Source organism: Fundulus heteroclitus, chromosome 16 (assembly GCF_011125445.2).
Source record: "Fundulus heteroclitus isolate FHET01 chromosome 16, MU-UCD_Fhet_4.1, whole genome shotgun sequence".
Classification (NCBI taxonomy): Eukaryota; Metazoa; Chordata; class Actinopteri; order Cyprinodontiformes; family Fundulidae; genus Fundulus; species Fundulus heteroclitus.
This window is the reverse complement of record NC_046376.1, coordinates 33,377,325-33,396,507: the sequence shown is the minus strand read 5'-3', so window position 1 is coordinate 33,396,507 and position 19,183 is coordinate 33,377,325. Positions and strand designations below refer to the sequence as shown.

At 41.3% G+C, this 19,183-nt stretch overlaps 1 protein-coding gene across 4 annotated transcripts in view; it reads left to right on the top strand.

Moving 5' to 3' along the window:
• The first annotated feature begins 319 nt into the window (after positions 1-319).
• The window catches only part of LOC105940391 (thyroid hormone receptor alpha), a 55,008-nt gene continuing 36,144 nt past the window's right edge, over positions 320-19,183 (top strand). For 2 of the 4 annotated variants that reach the window (XM_036148536.1, XM_036148533.1), the window contains exon 1: positions 320-1,333. The gene's annotated coding sequence lies outside the window, so the exon portion shown is untranslated. Of the gene's footprint in view, positions 1,334-10,951; positions 11,060-19,183 lie in introns of those variants that run through there. The other 2 variants (XM_036148535.1, XM_036148534.1) reach the window with 2 other exon arrangements.

Genomic DNA, 19,183 nt, shown 5'->3' with positions numbered 1-19,183 from the left:
GTCACAATATCGCTGTAGGCTTTAGCAACCTGGTCACTAGACTCCGCATCAGGTGTGGACAATTTCATCCAACTAGCCAAATATTGTGCTGTGATGCAGTGCATCAATGCTACATGAAATACAGCGCCAGGAAAAAGGATTTGCCCCCTCACAGATCTGCTCAGTTAGGCAGATTGTGATTCAAACAATAAACTTACAACAAATTAAAAAAATATACAAAAAGTGAGATCCTGTTCTTGAGTGTTAACTACATCAACCATGTCCATCTGTGTTTTTGTTGCTGTTCTGATTATTGCTCTGTTTTATTTCCCCCAGGAGAACATCCTGAGACAACAGATCTATTCATGGTAATAGACGGAGCCAAGCATCAACTCTTTATTTCCAATGGACCCAGACATATGAAACTGCAAACCCCAAAGCCTGATGGTAGCACCTTCTTACCTCCGACAATCCTGCAGCCTCACCAGGGAAAACACTTGTGCTCTCCATGTCACAGGAAACTAGAAGTCCTTCTCTGTTCTACTCAGGTATTATCTCCCAAAGCCTCTACCTCCTGCACTAAAACACTGAACCCAGAGACCAGAACGCAACACGTTGCAACCCGTTTTACCCTCTAAGCTCCTATCACTGATTACCAGCGTTGACTTGGGACCTCAAACTCCCCGTCGCCTATAAACTGCACTCTAAGCAATCGTACTGATACTGATCAGCACGGTATGCTCGGGCCAGTGGGAAGCATTTCCATCTGAAGGAAGACAACAGCTACTTCTGACTCAATCGTCTACGTGCTGAACCTGGCCGACAGCTTTATACCTCAGTAATCGCCGCATATTGGGCGATATTTGTGCCCAGAAAACATTTCTGCTCACAAAGGCAACATTTCATCGACGTCTTTCGTCCTGGTGCTTTCATCTGTCCCATAGACAACAGTTAACTTACCAGCAGGTGCAAGCTACAAAGTAGACAAGCAACACTGGCATCTTGCATTTGCCTTGGGGACAAGAATATTACCCAGGGGTCCAACTAGAAATGCAAATTACTGCCTGGCAGAAATGATCACTTCATCTCCGAGTTATCTAAATTCATCGGCAAAGCCCCAAGGAGCGTTCTAGCATCTCTTCTTTAGTGAGTTTACTTTTCACCACCCGAGGCCTGTAATGAGGTAAAGCCCCCCTCCCAAGCAGCAGGGCAAGATCTTGAAAACCTCACATGCTGTTTCTACTCTGCAAGCGAGACACGGACAACTTCCTGGAAGATCTAGAGCAAAGTCCTTCATCCTGAAAGATGGCAGGAAAACCCCAGAAGAACTGAGCAAGAAGCGAAAAATGCAATGGTGAGTTTTCTTATTTTGATTTGCCGTGCATGTTAGTGCATCGAACGTTGGCTGTTGCGTGAGTTTAAACACGGTGAAGTTAAGTGTGGGATAATTAGTCCTGCTGTGTCTTTTAAAGTATGCATGTTACATGTCTGCATTAATATAGAGGATTCAGTTTTCCAGTGTGGCAGGAAAGGGTCCATGTGTTAAACTAGGAAGCTTATGGTTGATAAAAAAGTAAATAAATGCCTTTTTAGTCATTTGAGATTTGAGACTTTACTTTGAATTGGTAAAAATCACTTGGGAACATTACCGGGGGCTGTTTAAAAAAAAAAAAATCCAAGGTGATCTGTTCTGGCTTGTGATCATATTGTATGTGGTAAAGACACTGTGCTGGAGACCTGTTCACTTAAAGCTGTGTCTTTGAAACACAAGTTGAATACAGTGTGTGAGGATTGTAAGGGTTTTATTTAGTTTTAGTTTTTTTGTCATCAAAATGTGAAGCTGGTCTTAGGCCTACTCCACACGTAGCCGTATATCTTGGAACACGGATGCATTTTTGTGCGGTTAGGCCCTTCATCCAAACGTATACGGTGTTTTACATCTCTAAAAACGAATGATTCTGAAAACTCTGGCCAAAGTGGAGACTTCTAAAAACTCAGTGTTTCAGGCTGCGTACGTGACAAGACAGAGTTTATGGGTCGGGTGCATCACGACGCTGGCGTTGCATACGTGCGGCCATTGTTATAGACTTAGCCACACAGTGGAGTAAAAAATTAATGTTATCATAGAGGTGCTGATTTCTACGTTGTTATTGTGACTAACAATATGTGTCTAATCAATGTTAGACCGGACAAATTCACCAACCTACGGCAGCTCTGCTCGTTTATTTCCCACTTAGTTCCCTGCACAGCATTTCCTGTTTTCACCTCAGTATCAAGACTTCAAAGTAAAAGTGTACATGCAAACATTATAAAATGTTACAGTTGGTTCTGAGGCTTTTTGTTTTTACAAGCCCAGCTGCTCCATTACATTGAGGTGCAATAAAGAAAAAAATGCTTGGTCAGCTGTTTTACACAGGCACAATGCTGTTCAATGCTTTTATTTTTGAAGGACACTGCCCCCTGTGTGTCGGGCTTGTTTAAAACATCGCTAAATGTTGAATTTTCACGGGTTTGTGTGGATGAAAACATTTCTAAAACCGATCCCGTGTGTATGGTATCATTTTTAAAAACAATGTGGGGGAAATATTCGTTTTTTTTATAAATACCCGGGTATGTGTAAAAGGTCTTGGTTCCTGCTTAGCTCTGGATCAGTTTCATGCACTCTGGACCAAGTCTTTGCAGCGGCAGACAAAAGAACTGCTTTTGCTGGGAGCTGGAGGCAGCCTAATGATGATCCGTTCAACAAATGGAGAGCAATCAAAATTGGTTGAGTTCAAAGTTTGAAACCCATGGATCAGTTTCACCTTTTATCCGCCATACTGAAAGTAAAACAACTACGATTCATTAACCAGTCAAGTACCTGAGCTCTATGTGTCTTTATTACATGGTCCGGCCCAGAGTTAAATGTGGGTCTTTAGGCCGCATAAAACTGCTGTCTGTAACTGAAAAGGTTGTTTTTTTTTAATCATTTTTTAAAACTTCTCAGTATGGTAATATGCTTTAACAGATCACAGGTGAAAATTGTGTTTAGTTAAAAATGCCGACTAGACATCAGCTAAACCCAGTTGCTCACAAACAACATCTGGTATTTAAAGGCCCGTTAGTAAAGTGGATCGGTGATATTAGTAAATCTGTCTGCAGGAATTTCCTCTACAGAAATTCAGAATATAACAGAGGGAGGGTTGAACATTTACTATCGATAGATGAAATGATGATGATGCTCCAAGTAGGCTCTCTGGAGATAAAAGAATACTGATGGTTTTATAAAAACCTTTTTACGAACCAACTCCTACAACCATCTCTGGTTTATAACTTTAAAAAGCACATAACTAACTATATATTGTGTGGTTCTGCTCTTGGCTTTTCCTGTTCGTAGATGAAAGCAATATTTTTTTTCTCCATTTATCGTTTCATTACTTTTTATCTCTACCTGGCATTTAAATGTCATTCCAGACATATTACGATACAGAGCTGAAACAAACAGATTATGAAATGTCAATAACTGAACTGAAAATCTTCTAATATAAATGGCAACGGGAAAGAACATCCTCTGCTACGCCTGTGGTTTTATCTACCAGAACATAATAAAACTGGGGTGGTCTTTATCAGATTCTATGGCTTTTTTTTAGTTTTTGAAATCTGTGAGTCCCAAGAGTTCACAACTGATTGAACACTGTTTAGCAAAGATTAAGTGGAAAAGCTGATTGTTGAAAAACTAAGTACACCCCATGATCCAATAGATTGCTGCAGGAGTAACGTGAAGTGCTTTGTTTCTGCGTGGCACCATCAGTCTCACACGTCAGTGTGAGGAATTATTGATCTTCCTCTGAGCTCTTCCTTACCAGATATCTGCTGATCTTTGAGGTTTCTGCATCCATCAAAAGAAATCGTCTCAGTCATGTTACAGTTTAGATGCAAATTTTCAACCCTAACGTGTGCCGCCATAATGATTTGCTTTAGAAGAAGCTTTCTTCTGGCCTTTGAAATATTTAATACTAGCTCAGTCTAGTTTTAGGCCTGTCAGTTTATTAACATTTAACACTATAGAGTCCCGGGTTTTTAGTAGTTCCTCTGAGTATTGCATGTTCTAAACCTGAGATGAATGTATCCACAACTTGGAAGACTGTTAACTGGGTTAAATGTTTTCTGTGTGCAGAATGATGAGACCTTAGTAGTCTGGAAATGGCCTCATCGGATAAACTTTGAATTCATTACTCATGTCTTTCCTTCTTTAAAAAAAAAGAAAAAAAAAACATCTGCAGTTGCGTTGACATATAGTACTCCCATATGCCCTGGAGCAGCAGAGAACTTTTGCTCTACAGAACTGGAGTTGCTGATGTTGTTTCTCGGATACTCTGGATTTACAGCATCTGGTTGCTACTTTCCTTTTCTAGGTGGTTTGGAAGGAGCAAAAATAGATTTAGGATTTCACTCTCAGCTTTTGGATTTTGGCTTCCTGTTTGCCAGTATGGGATCGGTTGTCATTCATTAGACCAGATGAATTTTGTGTCTTAATGTCTGACACCCTGCACATAATTTTTTTATTTTTCTAATGACAGTATGTCATTGGGATGAAGTCATAGGAAAAAGGAGTGATCCTTAAAATAAGTGTATGTAAATCTGCTCAGTCGTATATTTTTTAATATACAGCACACGTAAAGCAACTATAGTTGACTAAAGTGCTTCACGAGGTCGATGGTCACATATATCTGACAAAATACGGCAATCTAATCGAGCAATGATCTGGAGGTTTCACGAAGAAATATCTGACTTTATGCTTTGTCTAGTTTCACATGAGCACTGAAAACTAGAGCCTTTATAGATGTGTGCAGGAATGCAGCTTTTACCCACATATCCAAACTCGATCCCTCACACATCCACGTTTTGTTGTATGCTGTGTCTATAAAAGCTGAAGTCATTCTGAATGGTTGCCACCGTTGACGTTAAACACACAACATTTTGTTATGAGCTTCACTGTTTCAGTATGATACAGAATTAGAGAAAGAGAAACTAGTGTGCTGGAAGCGTCTCAATGGTGAAAGCCATACTGGACGGTGAGGTGAACTGGGGCTGCTGGTCTAACATAAATAGTGTTCTGAGTTCACCTCAGAGAGAGAGAGAGATGGAGAGACGTCTCAAACATCAACTTTGATAATCTTCTCACATCTTTATGCTTCAGCCTACATCCTCCCTCTGGTTGATGTTGTCATAGAAACACAGCCCTTCCTCCACCATTCCTCCACCAGGCTCTTATTTGCAGTGATGTATAGAAAGCAGAGCTAGCCATGAGATGAAGTGTGTGTGTGTGTGTGTGTGTGTGTGTGTGTGTGTGTGTGTGTGTGTGTGTGTGTGTGTGTGTGTGTGTGTGTGTGTAATTACATATTAAATATTTTTTTCTTTGAGTAAAAATCTGAAAGGTGAGATGTGCATTTATAACCCGTCCACGTGAGTCAATACTTTATTGAACAAAATTTTGTAGTCTTTTGGGGTATGTACCCGCGTTTCCCAAAGTATTTGCTCATTCTTCTTTGAGAAGCAGATCAGGCTCTATCACATTGGATGGAGAGCCCCAATGAACTTCAGCTTTCAAGTCTTATTACAGCTTTTCAATTGTATTGATCTAAACCAAGAGTGTTTGTACAAAGTCGCAGGCCTGTGTTGATAGTTATTGGATCAAATGTATCTGTTATGGTATATTCATTGGTAAAGCTACATTGGTTCCACACCAGGTCTGTTCTCGGCCTTTGTGAACACATATTCGGCTTCCCACTGATCTAGAAAGCTTCTGTTTTCCACCTTTTCTTTGGCCATTGTTGGGAGAGTTGGCTTGTCGTGTGGTGTAGTACCTGGTTGCTATTGATTGTCTACATTGGAGGGGCAATTGTGGGTCCTGGCTGACATTAGCCTGGCCAGCCATGTGTATTCAATACACAGCTTGTCCGTCTGGGCAGGCTTAGACTCTAAGCTTAATAGACCAATCACAGTGCGGGAGGTGTGATAGAGCCGGTGTGTCAGCTGTATTTCTCTCCTAGAGGAAGCCACTGCTTCTGTGTTCTTTTTGTGTCTCTGCTCTGCTTTGTCGGTCTTGACAGATGGCCGTTCACAATGAGCCTGGTTCTGGTTCTGCTGGAGATTTCTTCCTATTAAAAGGCAGTTTTCCTCTCCGCTGTTGCTACATGCATGCTCGGCATGAGGGTTTCCTGCAAAATCAACAATGTAGTGCCAGCGACTGTCCACTGTTGCTCTACGCTCTTTCAGGAGGCGTGAATGCTGCAAGTCAATAACTCCATGCAATCTGCTGGGTTTCCTTAAACAGAAAACATTTTGACCAATTTTAATAATTAATTGATATTGGCTGGGTCACATTTAAATGTGTGCACTTCACCTGGAATCTGTTTGTATGATTTCATTGAACTAACTTGATTGGTAAACAGCCTCGAGATCACATGAGTTTTGAATCAGTGCTATGTAATAAACTCAAATTAATTGAAATGATAGTTATCCCATCCACATATTACCCCACCTGAACTGTGAATCTCTGTAGGCCCTCCAGAGTTACTATGGGCCGCTTCACCTCTTGAAAATGTTGCTTTGCTGAATCATTTCAATCTGTGGTTTACTTAAATCAAATGATATTTACTAAAGATGATATTTTTTTAATCGGTGTATGAATCATATATTTCATGTATGAAATATAGTTTTTTGAAGATTTCATTTTCATACAGGTAGGGTAGCAGATTAAATCCGACTTTGACAATGATGCTAAAGGTATCAGGATTTGCCGTCTTTCAACGAGCAAAATGAACACGTGTTTCACAGAGTTATTGGGGAAATGGCACTCACAGACTCACCAAAAGGCAGAACCTACTTCCCCTCGTCCTCTGTCAGGATGAAAGTTTCCTCCTTGTGAAAGTCAAGTGTGACTGCCCCCTGTGGCTGCGCTGCCCCCTTTAAACGCCAACTCATGATGATGAGAGCTCTCCTCAAGGTCACCGTCCACCATGACAGCTTGGGGGGAGGGGGTATTGTTGGGAAATATGTGCAATCAAGTCTGCCTGTATCCAGTTTAGTCAGCTCCAACCTTTCTGTGCCCACCTTAAACATTAAAGTTGGTTATTTAGTGCTTTAGTCAAAAGAGATTCTGTGTAGCATTGTTAAATATTGGCAACAACCACAATATTTTTCCCCATTTTCCTGAAAACAGTTATTTTGATATATTAATATTTGCAGAAACCTTTAAGCTAAGTTAATGATATTTAAGAAACAGCACATAAACATATTTTGTAGTTATTTTTATGTAAATCTAAACATGACATTCTAACAATAAGAACACTGTTCTGTGTTAACATAAATCCTTCAATTTACATTTATACTTGTGAAAAGTTGTGATGCAAAATCACAAAACTGTATTAATCTGAAAAACTATTTTTCTGTTTTGCTACAAACCTTTAACTGATTAATGTTGACCAAGCTTTGTTAGTGGTTAAAATCTGGATCTAACATTCAAATAATTACGACCTTGATGTGACTAATTAAGCATATGCTACCTTGTCAAACCCGATTTGTTTTTTAATACAGGTACATGATATAACATTAAATAGTGGACAATTTTTCCAGAGATCTAGATAAGAAACATCAAAGTCACTATCTGAATAACTATGCATGCGCAAGACCATCCTGCCTGCTCTTCAGCTCCTCTGGTTGATCGCATGAAAGAATCTCCCAAATCCACTCTGGTCTTATTTCTTTTTCCTGAGGCCTTCCTCTTCTTCTCTTAAACTTGTAAGAGAGTTTGCTTCTTGTGCCATTTTCAAAGCAGACGGGGAGAGCAGTGAAACTACAATGAACAGCTAACACCTAAGCTAACACCTAACCTAACTGCATATATACATACTAGAAGTGCGAATGCAGAGCAAGAGGAAACTAGCAAAGAAACATATATACATATTGGCATTAGGTGAGCGCGTTACGTTGATTGGCATGTGGGACAAGCAATAGATGAAATTATCCCTCCGGATCACAAAGGCAAAACAAATTGTCCACTGTACCTTTAATGAACAGACTATTTGATTGAATAAAGCCACTGTACTCATCATCAGGTAAGTCAAACTCGATTTCTTTGGATCAAACATGGGAGCAGTTTCAGTACAAGACTACCTTTGACGAGAATACAAAACAAAATCCTACTCAACTGTAAATTTAAGGGATGGTTAAGTGTGGACTGGGGCTGGACGGTTAGGATCATGGTATCGTCTAATGTTAGTCTAAATAGCTGCCAACATTTTATAACATTGATCGTTGTTTTTTTTTAAGCCTGATCTTAAGTATCTATATTCAGTTTATTTTTCCTTTTTTTTTTTTTCCACTTGCGGCGAACAACGGTCAAGAGGAATTTCTAAAAGCACAACATGGATCACATGAAGCTTTTATCCTCGGATGCTGTGAAGAACTGAGCAGAGGGATTCAGGTTGAGCCCGCTTGAGGTTTATTACCTTTTTCCAATACCAAGGCATTTTCAGAAAGCCCTAAACAGATCAAATAAAATATTGGGTAGGAAGCCGAGAAGGGATCAGCTGTTCACATAAAGTGAGCAGATGAGACGAAGGAGCAGTCTGAGAGATGGAGGCTGGACAGGAGGTTTACGGCTTCTCAATAACACAGCAATACAAGGTTAGAGCTGGAGCTGTGTAGAAGATTCAGCTAAAAACAAGAGTAACAAGGAAAACAAAGTTAAGAAATAGCCTTTTGCTGTTAACTGCTGTCTGACGGCCCATCTTTGTGTGTGCTCAACAACAATCAAAGTGAAAACAAAAGACTGCAACACTAAATAATTTTTACACAACAGTACCACCATATTGCTCCATAGCAGCTCAAAGCCATCTCAGCCTTTGACAAATGAGCCGCTGGAGCTGGTGATATTGTGTCCAGCAGATCCCTGGACGTCAATGTAATAGCGAAACAAGAATTGAAAATGCCCCTTTCATGTTTTCTGGGTCTTTCAACAGGTTAAAACAGCAGTAAACAACAAGGGACAAGGGACTTTATCCAGGAGAATAATGTCCCTCTTCTGGAACATCCTGCTTCCTTCATCTAAATCTCATTGATAGCAATTAAGAATAGGTGGAAAAAGAGGTTCACAAAAATCAATGTCAGTTCCAGATTGTGGTGTGGCTGAGAATCCACCTTCACCACTTGGAGCAAGGTGAGGGTCCTCAAGAGAGATTCCCCCACTGCAGTTTGATGTCCCTGCACAGGAGCTCCATTCTCCTACTGAGGAAAATATGTCCCAGACCATCACTGCCAGATTTCATTTTTTTTCTTAAGGCAATCAAATGTTCTATCACCTTTTAGTGGCCTAATATTTGGTGCTCTCTTGCAAATCCCAAGTGGGGAGGTTTGTGGCGTGGGAGGAGATTTGGCCTCTGCAGGCAGCTTTTTTGTTCTTTAATCTCATCTCTGGCAGATAGCGTCTCATGTTTATTGGCTGCAATCAGCATCAGTAAGGCCCCTGGTTTGGGTGTGCCTGTGTCTTTGCGAAACAGGTGAAACTTTTTTGGTCTACCATTTGGCTTTTTTATCACAGAAGCCACTGGGTCTTTAAAGAAATTTGGAATTACTGTCTAATTGTATCTAAGGGAGAAGTCGGGAGAAGTAAACCGATCCTTCCTTGCCCGGATTACGTGGAAACCCGATTTCTGTGCAGATTCAGACTTTTCAGGGCAAATGATCTTAAACCTTTGATCCACTGAGAAACAGCCCATTGCAGTTTAGATGCACTTCTAGATTCATGCGTCTCTTGCTCCTGTTTCTTCTTTTTGCATTTTTAACCTCTACTAATAAACAGGTAGTGATCCACTAGCATCAGCTGTGAATACTTTATTAATTATTAGTAATTATTTCCCTGGACTTAAGATTTTTATCTCAAGTATAAAATGCTTAAAACCCCACAGTTGGTACTTTTGTTTATTCCTCTGGCAGTTCCTTGCTTCTTGCAGCATCCAAATGATTTTACATGTGCACTGTCACATTGATCGTCCAACGTATTATTAGTGGACTCACCCTCCACGCTATAATCATGGGCATATATGGGACTGTTTTTGAATTAATTTTAACTAAGTAAACTAATCTGGTGTTTAAACTGTTTCATTCTCAACATGCATTCATTGAATATGGTTAGGGACCCTGCCTGATTGTGCCAAAATATATTATTTTAGAGTAGATTTGATGTTAAAGGATGTTGTATCAGTTAGCAGCCTGATAACTAGTCTTATTGGACCTCGGCGTGTGCACTGTAGGGGTGCAGCAGTTCACCGAATCTACCGTTTAGTTTGTTTACTGTTTTAGGATCCTAGTTTTTACTGGGACACTCAAGTACACACCCATACTATACATCAGCAAGAGATGATTCCCCATTTTCAATTTTAAACACTTGAATTATTTGCTCAGATCAGAAATTGGTCTTATGTGTTTATTTTTAAAGCTCTTCAGAATGAATCTACTCTGATCTACCAAATTATGTTCATTCAATTTTCTCTTGAGAGTTGCTTAATTAACTAACAAACATTAACACTGATTTTCATAGGAATCAATGTGAGCTTGTGTTTCAGCTCACAAAATCAATAAAAGCATGAGTGCACCTGAAAAGCGTCAAGAAAACCACTTACAGTTTGGTAAAGTACAAACACTGCGAGTTATTGTATTAGTTCCCCACTGAGAGTGGACTTGGTTCTGGTTGGACCAGCGGTCCTAGCTGCCACATCCTGATTTTCCCTACATGTTACCATCAGCAGGGTGAGTTCTGCAGCTACAGATGAGGCTGCAGCCTCTGCTGAATGAACAACGCCAGCAGAGCAGAGAGACGAGGCGGAGCGCAGTCGTTCTAACACATCCACGTAAACGCAGGGCAGAGGCGAAATGAAGGTCAGCCATTGCAGCCGTAGATTCTTGGCAGTCGTCACAGCAGCTGATCATTAAAGAGGGAGAGAGCAGGGAGGATGGAGGGGGAACAGGAGGTGGACGCGGAGGAGGAGGAGAAGCTGGTCGGATTGGGATAGAGCTGCACACAGCTTTGATTTCAGAGGTTAGTGTTGGATATTATTTTGCCTTTTGACACCAGTGAGCTTCTATTTTATTTTAACAAATCGTGGGTCATGGGATGAACCATGAAAGAGTTGCTGATTTTAACCAAACTGGGTTTTTCGAGTTTCCTGCTGCCTTCAAGTTTGAGCATCTGTTGCAACGGGGGGGTTGACTTCATGTCAGCTTCAGACCTCGATTGAATTAAAAACTTTGAAAATTATTTGTGACAGTATTTTGCCTAAAAAGCAAACTTCATGATGTAGTGGTGGAAGCATCATGCTGTGTAGATTTTTTTTTTTTTTTTAGGAGGGACAGGTTGAGATGTAAGACAGCCCTGGATGAAAAACCTGTTAGAGGCTGCAAAAGGTGTGAGATTGTAGCGGAGGTTCACCTCCCAGCAGAACAACGATGCTAAACAAACACCTACAGCTACAGTGGAATGGTTTAACTATGAGATGAGTACTTCTGCTCTCCAAGGGCAGCCGTTCTGCATGTTTTAGACATGCCCCATTTTTAACATGCTTGAGACCTATAGTTTGAGTATCTCCGTAGTTTGTCACCATGTTCTGCTCTCCAGTCGATATTCACGACAAGTAATGCAACCACGAATCTGACTTCAGAATCAATGTTCTCAGGTTCTTCTCATCCAATCTGGCTGAGCTTTAGCTAAGAATGGGTAAAAACGACAGTCTCTACATGAGCAGGAGTGGTCGAGTCATACTCCAAGAGATTTGAAGCTCGAACTGCAGCAAAAGGCGGTTCTACAATATTTCGACAAGGTTGAAATCAGAGGCTGACTACAACTTTTCAGATTTCTATTTGTTAAATTTCAATTATTCTCTCCTCGTCTCATGAAATCCCAGTAAAGTGCAAACCTTTTTGTGGTTGTAATGTGACAAAATGCTAAAAACCAGAAGAGCATGAATGGCTTTGCAGAGAACCATGTATTTCAGTGAAACCAGGACTGGCTAATATTTAGCCTTTTTTGCAAGTCCCTTTCCTGTCAGTAAACATCCAAATGTGAGTCTTGGCTCTGTCACGTTGACTTTGGCCTGGAATATGTGTCATTGCTTTGCTGGCTCAACGGGGAAAATGGGCTAAAAACAAGGAAACCTTGTCTTCCTCTTTTAGTAAAACATCATGCATATTTAGCCAACAATTCTTTTTTCTATATAACCCTTTTTATATTCTTAGTTTTAAAATATCTCCACTGAGAGTGAAACTGAATTCAAATTCCTTGTTTGTTTGCAAAACTTGCCAATTAAAGCTGATTTTGATTCTCTTTCTGATTCTGAAAACAAAACAAACGGGAATCTTAATGCTTAATTAACTTTTAACATCCTTCAAGTATTTGTAGAGATCATAATACCTTTTGTGGGTGGCGTCCCACAAATGTAGAAGTTGGATTCTGTTGCTCTGTCTTCATTTGGCAAATTCACTGATGCCTACAAATGCAGCGAGGCAATGAGAGTGTAAGAACCTGGAAGATGAGAGTTTCAGTTCAGGTGAAGGAAGATACCAAATGTTTTCTTTTCTTGAGTAAAAAAGAATAAACTGATATCAGGGCGCACAGATACAGTGAAACATGCATATAGTTTCGTAGCTCCTCCGTGCGCACGCTAATTCTCACACATTGAGTGAAGACAGCAGAACACAAAAATACAAAGCCGCAAATACCCACGCATCCACGCACTTCCATCGGTTGTTAATTACAGTTGCTGGCGAAGAAACAGCAGCCATACATAGTCAATGAGAGCAGAAGAACAATGAACACACAGAGGGGATGAATGCTGTAAATAAAAGACTGAAAGTAGAGCGAGGGAAGGGGGAGGAGGTCACGATGCGGTTGGCACGAAGATGGGAATAACCAGGGCAAAGAAGAAAAGGGAAAACTGTTTTGAGCATGGAAGGGCATTCATTTGGACTTAACCGGCCCCCTTTTTTTTAGATTATACCTCTCTAAGTCCCTACCAACAGGTAAATTTACTCAGAAAATTTACGCACACATCAGTTTTAATTTTCATCTAATTTTAGTTCAAATTCAAGATTCCACGTAAAAAGGAAAAGTCAGTAAAACTTTGTGAGTTCCTGTAGAAGTTAAAGGAGTTAAACATGTAACTAACTACAATAATTAAAGGTTACCTTGCAGTAAAAAGGAGCGCTACATATGCGGTGCTTACAAAAGTATTTAACTTTGTCATGTTTCTGCCAGGTGGAGGAGTTTAGGTATCTTGAGGTCTTGTTCACGAATGAGGGAAAGATGGAATGGGAGCTCTATAAGTGGATTTGTTTTGCGTCTGCAGTGAAGCGGCGGGCGCTTGTACCGGTCTGTGGTGGTGAAGAGAGAGCTGAGACAAAAAGCGATGTTCTCAATTTACCGGTCGATCTACATTCTCACCCTCATCTATGGTCATGAGATTTGGGTTGTGACCAAAAGAATGAGATCACGGAGACTAGTGTTTTCTCCGTAGTGTGTCTGGGCTCTCCCTTAGACATAGGGTGAGAAGCTTGGTCATCCGGAGGGGACTTGGAGTAGAGCCCCTGCTCCTCCATGTCGAGAGGAGCCAGTTGAGGTGGCTTGGGCATCTGGTTAGGAAGCCTATTGGACGCCTCCCTGGTGAGGTGTTCTGGGTACGCCCCACCGGGAGGAGGCCCAGGAGGGACTATGTTTCTAGGCTGGCCTGGGAACACCTTGGCCCAAGTGGCTCGGGGAGAGTGAAGTCTCTCTCTGGGCCTCCCTACTGAAGCTGCTACCCCCGCAACCCAACCCCGGATAAGCGGAAGAAGGACGGATTGATGTTTCAGCCACAAACTTCAATCTATGTTAATGGTATTTTGTGAGAAAGACTGATACAAAGTAGTGCAGTTCTGTGAAGTGGAAGGTGAATTATACATCACTCTATCTCCACTGATCAGTGACAGTGTTGGACTCCTTGGAAAGGTTGCTAGTTCAATCACAGGGCAACACAGAAATGCATGCCAGCTAACAGTCCATCCTAAGAGTGATTTAGAGAAACCAGTTAACCTAACAGTCCTATAGACCAGTTCATTGTTATTGTTTTGATGCGGGTTTTTTGCGCATGCGCGCCGGACTGGTAGGCAAAAGGCGAACACAATGGCGGACGCAAACAGAGAAACTGACGAGTTCTCCGCGTATTTTTCTTCTTTAGATAACGTATCACAAGATCGTTTTAAGAGTAAGTTGATGGTTGATGGTATCAGATTGCCAGATCCACACAGCAAAAGCCTGACGGGACGGAGTGAGTGAAATGATGGCCAAGCGCTCCGTACCGCGACATACAGCTGCCTTATAAACACGCAGTCCAGTACAGACGAGAGAGCATGGAAGCCATGAAACCACTGGACGGCTACAGTTATTTTAAATCGAGAAAAAGGCTCCAGCAACGCCCGCGACGCCATGAGGGATTAAGCGGTCAGAAAATGGATGGATGGATGTTGTTCACACATGTTTGTGCAACAGCACAAAGCGGCGTTGGACACAGGCCGCGTCTCAGCAGAGGCCCGGTAGGTTAAAAAAAAAAAAATTCACTACGGATTATTTTGGTGTTTTTGTCTTGTTAAAATGGGTGGCGGTGTCGGCGACATTGCAGCGTAAACACATAAATACTAGCGCCCGTGAACGGGGGCGTAATAGCAGCAGCAGCTGCTGTAGCCGCTGCTGCTAGCAGCAGCAGCAGCTTCTCCGGCCCGTGTAGTGTTTACGCAGCAGCCGGCTGCTGCTGCCGCAGCCCGTGAACGGGCGGAGCAGCCGCTGCCTGCTCCGCCGCTATTGTCTGAAGCAGCTGCAGCCGCTGCTGCTTGGCTGCTGCTGCTACCGCTTCTCCGGCCTGTGTAGTGATCGCCACCTCCCCTCCGCCGCTATTTAAGTAGAACAATGACTAGAGCAGAATTAAGTTGTATTTACCGGAGATGAAGTGTAGACTGCAAATTCTCTCGTAGTATGAAGGCTCCCCCAGTCCATTGTGAGTGTCTGCCTGTGCTCTTTTCATTGAAAATATCCATTTCTTTCTTCGTCCTTCCTCCTTCGGTAAACGACACAAACGTACATCCAACGATTTGGAATGCCTCTGTGTGCAACCGGGAGCACAACAAGTCGTAGGCATTGTTTAGATTCCAAAAATAAACGAAGTAAAAGTACGCTCTAAATTACCCGTTTTGTCATGTAGTAGACGAGAGCAGCTCTGTTTTTTGCCTACCAGCGGGACCCGGATGTAGCGCTGACGTCACGCGGGAACTACCCTATAGTTGGACTGTGGGAGGAAGCCGGAGTACCCAAAGAGAACCTAGTCATGCACAGGGAGAACATGCAAATTCCATGCAGGAAGGCCCCAGGCTGGGATTTGAATCCAAGGCATTCTTAATGCAAAGCAACAGTGCTACCAGCTGAGCCACTGTGTAGCCCTAAAATAATTCATTATTTTATTTTTTATTCAAATAGAAATCTGAACAATGTTGGGTGCTTCTCTTCACCCTCTTTACTCTGTCACCGCTTAATACAGTCAGTACAGAAATGTTTGATCGTGAAACCCCGGAGCCAAAGGCTAGAGCTACAGTGGATCAAAGACTATTCATACGGAATGGCCTAGTCAAAGTCCAGACCTAAATTTAATTGAATTTGGGGAGGGGATGGCTCCAAATTCTCAACATTCAATCTGACTAACCTTAAGTTGCAAAAAAAGACTAAACAAAACTTGTAATGGATGTGGAATGCTGGTAGGGGTATAACCTAAAGGACTTGCAGCTGCTATGTCAGCAAAAGGGGGTTCACTTAGGATGTGTGGACACAGGTCAAACTATTCTTTTTTTTTTTGTCCATTCACAGCTGCGCCACTGTGTGCTGCTCTAACTAATAAAATACAATCAAGTTTTGTGTCGCAATACAATGTGAAAGGGTTTAAGTGGTGTCAATACTTTTACAAAGCACTTTAAATTCCCACGCCACCTGTCCAACTGTTTTGGTTTCTCCATATTGAGCACACCTGTTTGAGACCCAAATGTTTAATATATTTGCTAAACAAACTGGAGGCAAAGTTCAGCTCGAGTCTTTTCTCAGTTCAGTTCACTGCATTATTTTAGCTCTAGTTCACAACAGAGGGCATCTCAGGACACTTGACGGACAAGCCAAAGTTTAATTCAAATCCCATTAGATGAAATCCAGTTTATGCTATTCAATCCAGGTGAGTACAAATGTGTTTATAAAACTAGATGGTAAAAATGTGTCTCGATGGAGAAACAAACAGATCAGATTGAATCTTTAGGTTCGACTTAATCTTTAGTTCCAAGAAAGCAGCATTGGAGAGGAATTGACATCTTTACAATCGTAAAATTATGTCCATAAACTCCATAGTTCAATACAAATAAATCTTATTGATTAGGATTTATTTTAGAATGACCAGACTTTATGTTGAAACCAACTAACTTACACAATATTACCAAGATTTTCCCACACAAACAGCCCACCTGTTTAAAGCTTCTGCGAAAGGTTTATTTTATATTGTTGAATTACAGTTAGATTTCCTCTAGTCATTGTTTATTTTATTTCCACTTTGGGCCATATCGCATACAGGTCGCAGACAGTTCACCCCTGGTTCTACCATACCTGTGAAATCAAGACAAAGTATGGCAACTATAGCACATGTCCATGAATGCTACGGAAATTTAAAACTGTCCGCAGTGTCTTATGTTGAGACAATCTCAGGGTGTATTACCTGGAGAATTTTGATACTTCCTGTAGTGTTAAAATTTCCTGGAGACTTGTAACATTTCCCTGTCCAGAATGCTCCAAGACAGACAAAGGTTGAAAGCTCAAGAGGACAAAGCAGCAACTTCGCTGTTACATGTTCAGACTTCCTGTTGTCCGCTTATGGTCTCAATCTCCCTTTCGATTTCACAGCCTGAATGAACAAAGATAACTCCCACTCTGAAGAGTAATGTTCTCACTTTGACCTAGTGGTGATTAGCATGTGGCTTTCTATGTCATGATAACGTTGGTACTGGAGACAGTATCGCAAATGTGTTGCAATCCAGCTACGTCAAAGTGCGTCATGAATGGGCATTGCTTGGTGGTAGTACAGCACAAAGAGGTTCTTGACTTCCTGAGTGCTCTTTATATTTGTTAAATGAAAAACAAACAACTCCCAGACAAACTAGCCGCTCTTCTGATGTGGTCCCGCTCCAAAGCAAAGTTCAACCATCTTACAACAAGATCCTTCTCAGAAATGTCATTTTGATTAACGTTCTACACCACCGTCCTGTATGCTTTAGATAGCTCGCCAGGGGTCTGACTTTAAGATTGGCCTGTGGCACATAACAATGACCTTTCCATGCAAAACGCTTACTACAAAATAAAAGAGTTCAAGCATGTCCAATCATAATAACGATTTAAAGGGAAAAGAACACTTAAAGGATCCATGAGGTATTATTCAGTCAGTCCACGAAACTGTTATTCATTTTTAAGGTTGTAATATTACTTTGGACAGATACCATGGTCCATTCTCTAATGTGCACGAGAGAAGGAAGGTCCCAATTTTTACTTTAGATAACCAAAGACTTTCGTATAAATAGCCATTTAATACTAACTTTGCCTGAAAGATGAATTCCCGTGGTATTTGTGCATTCCCAAACACATCTTGTACTGCTCCGGCTTCAACCTCTTGTGTTCAAACCAAAAACAGTTCGGGCCAATCCCATTGCAGTATTGAGGTTTAAGGCAGGACATAGCGGCTGTGACAAAAGCAAGAGCTGCTGTGGCCGCAGCCAAACCAATACAAGCATGGCAGCACAGGAGGACGCACGCGTAGCTGCTGCTATCACATCTGTTTTGTAAGAATCCACAATTTCTTCTTTGATAGTAGAACAGCAGGAATTGCCTTGACTAGCTTAGCTTGTGATTTCTCATCGCAGCTGCTGCCTACGTTTTAATTTGAAACCGTGATTGGCTAAAACCAATTTTTGGTAGGTGGGCACTTGGAGTCGCTTCACCCAATCAGCTTGGAGATTTCTGCTGAAATTCCCTCCTTTCCCCAAGCGGATTCAAATGGAGCAGTCCCAGACTGATAATGTGCAGAACTAGAGTGCTACACATTATCAATCTGGCTGGCTAGGTTAATTTAATACCAATAGGACAGAAATGCAGAGCTTTATATAAAAAAATAAACTAAATAAAAGTGACTCCTTATAAACTGCCAGGACATCAAGAAAGGAGTTGTTTCTAGACTACTGAAATCTCTTTTGATCTTAGTCAAGGTTTGATTACTGCTTAGCTTAAGCTTTTAGGAAAAGTCTGGAAATCGAAAAAAGTGTTTTTTTCACAACTTAACAAACAAAGCAATCAGGAACTTTACTCAAAATGTTTCCTCTGCCATTGAATTAATCTGCGGTAAGATTACACATTATTAGAACAAAAGTTATTTGTAAAAAGCGAAATGTTCAACTTGTGATAAATCCCTGTTTCTTCCCTCCTTCTTCTCTGTGCTTCCTCCTACACTCTGTGACATTTAGCACCTTGAGCAATTTCCTCTCTCAGGTGTGGTGATCCTCCATGAGTCAAAAAGTTAGAAAACCCCATCCCCACAACGAAATAAGGTAGCTGCAGCTTCATGCTGGGGTTGCTCCTTTTTGGCATAGACAGGGAAGCTGGTCAGGACTGATGGATGGAGCTAAATATAGGACAATCCTGTTAGAGGCTGAGAAAGACTTGAGACTGCAGCAGAGATTCACCTTAGAGTTATCTACCACAGGCAAGGTGCTTCTAGCTCGTAACCATTCCAGGAAGACCCGCATCATAGTTTATGTTAAAAAAGAAGCCCTGCAGAACCATGTCTGTTGCTGTTAATTCCCAACATTTAGCATGGTAAAGCTTTTAAAGGACTTAGATTGTACACAAATAATTTTCAAATAGCATTTGAGCCTTAACACCGCTACCACTTTAGTTAATGTATTTGATTTACACAAACGTGTACTTTGTCAGGTTAAATCTAGCCTCAGCAAGTACTTTAAATTACCCCGGCTAAACCAACCGTCTAGGACTCAGCTGCAGTCCGCAGCTCCTTTTAGCTAAAAAAGCTCTTTACTCAGGAATTCTTCATCTTTTACCCTGCCTTGG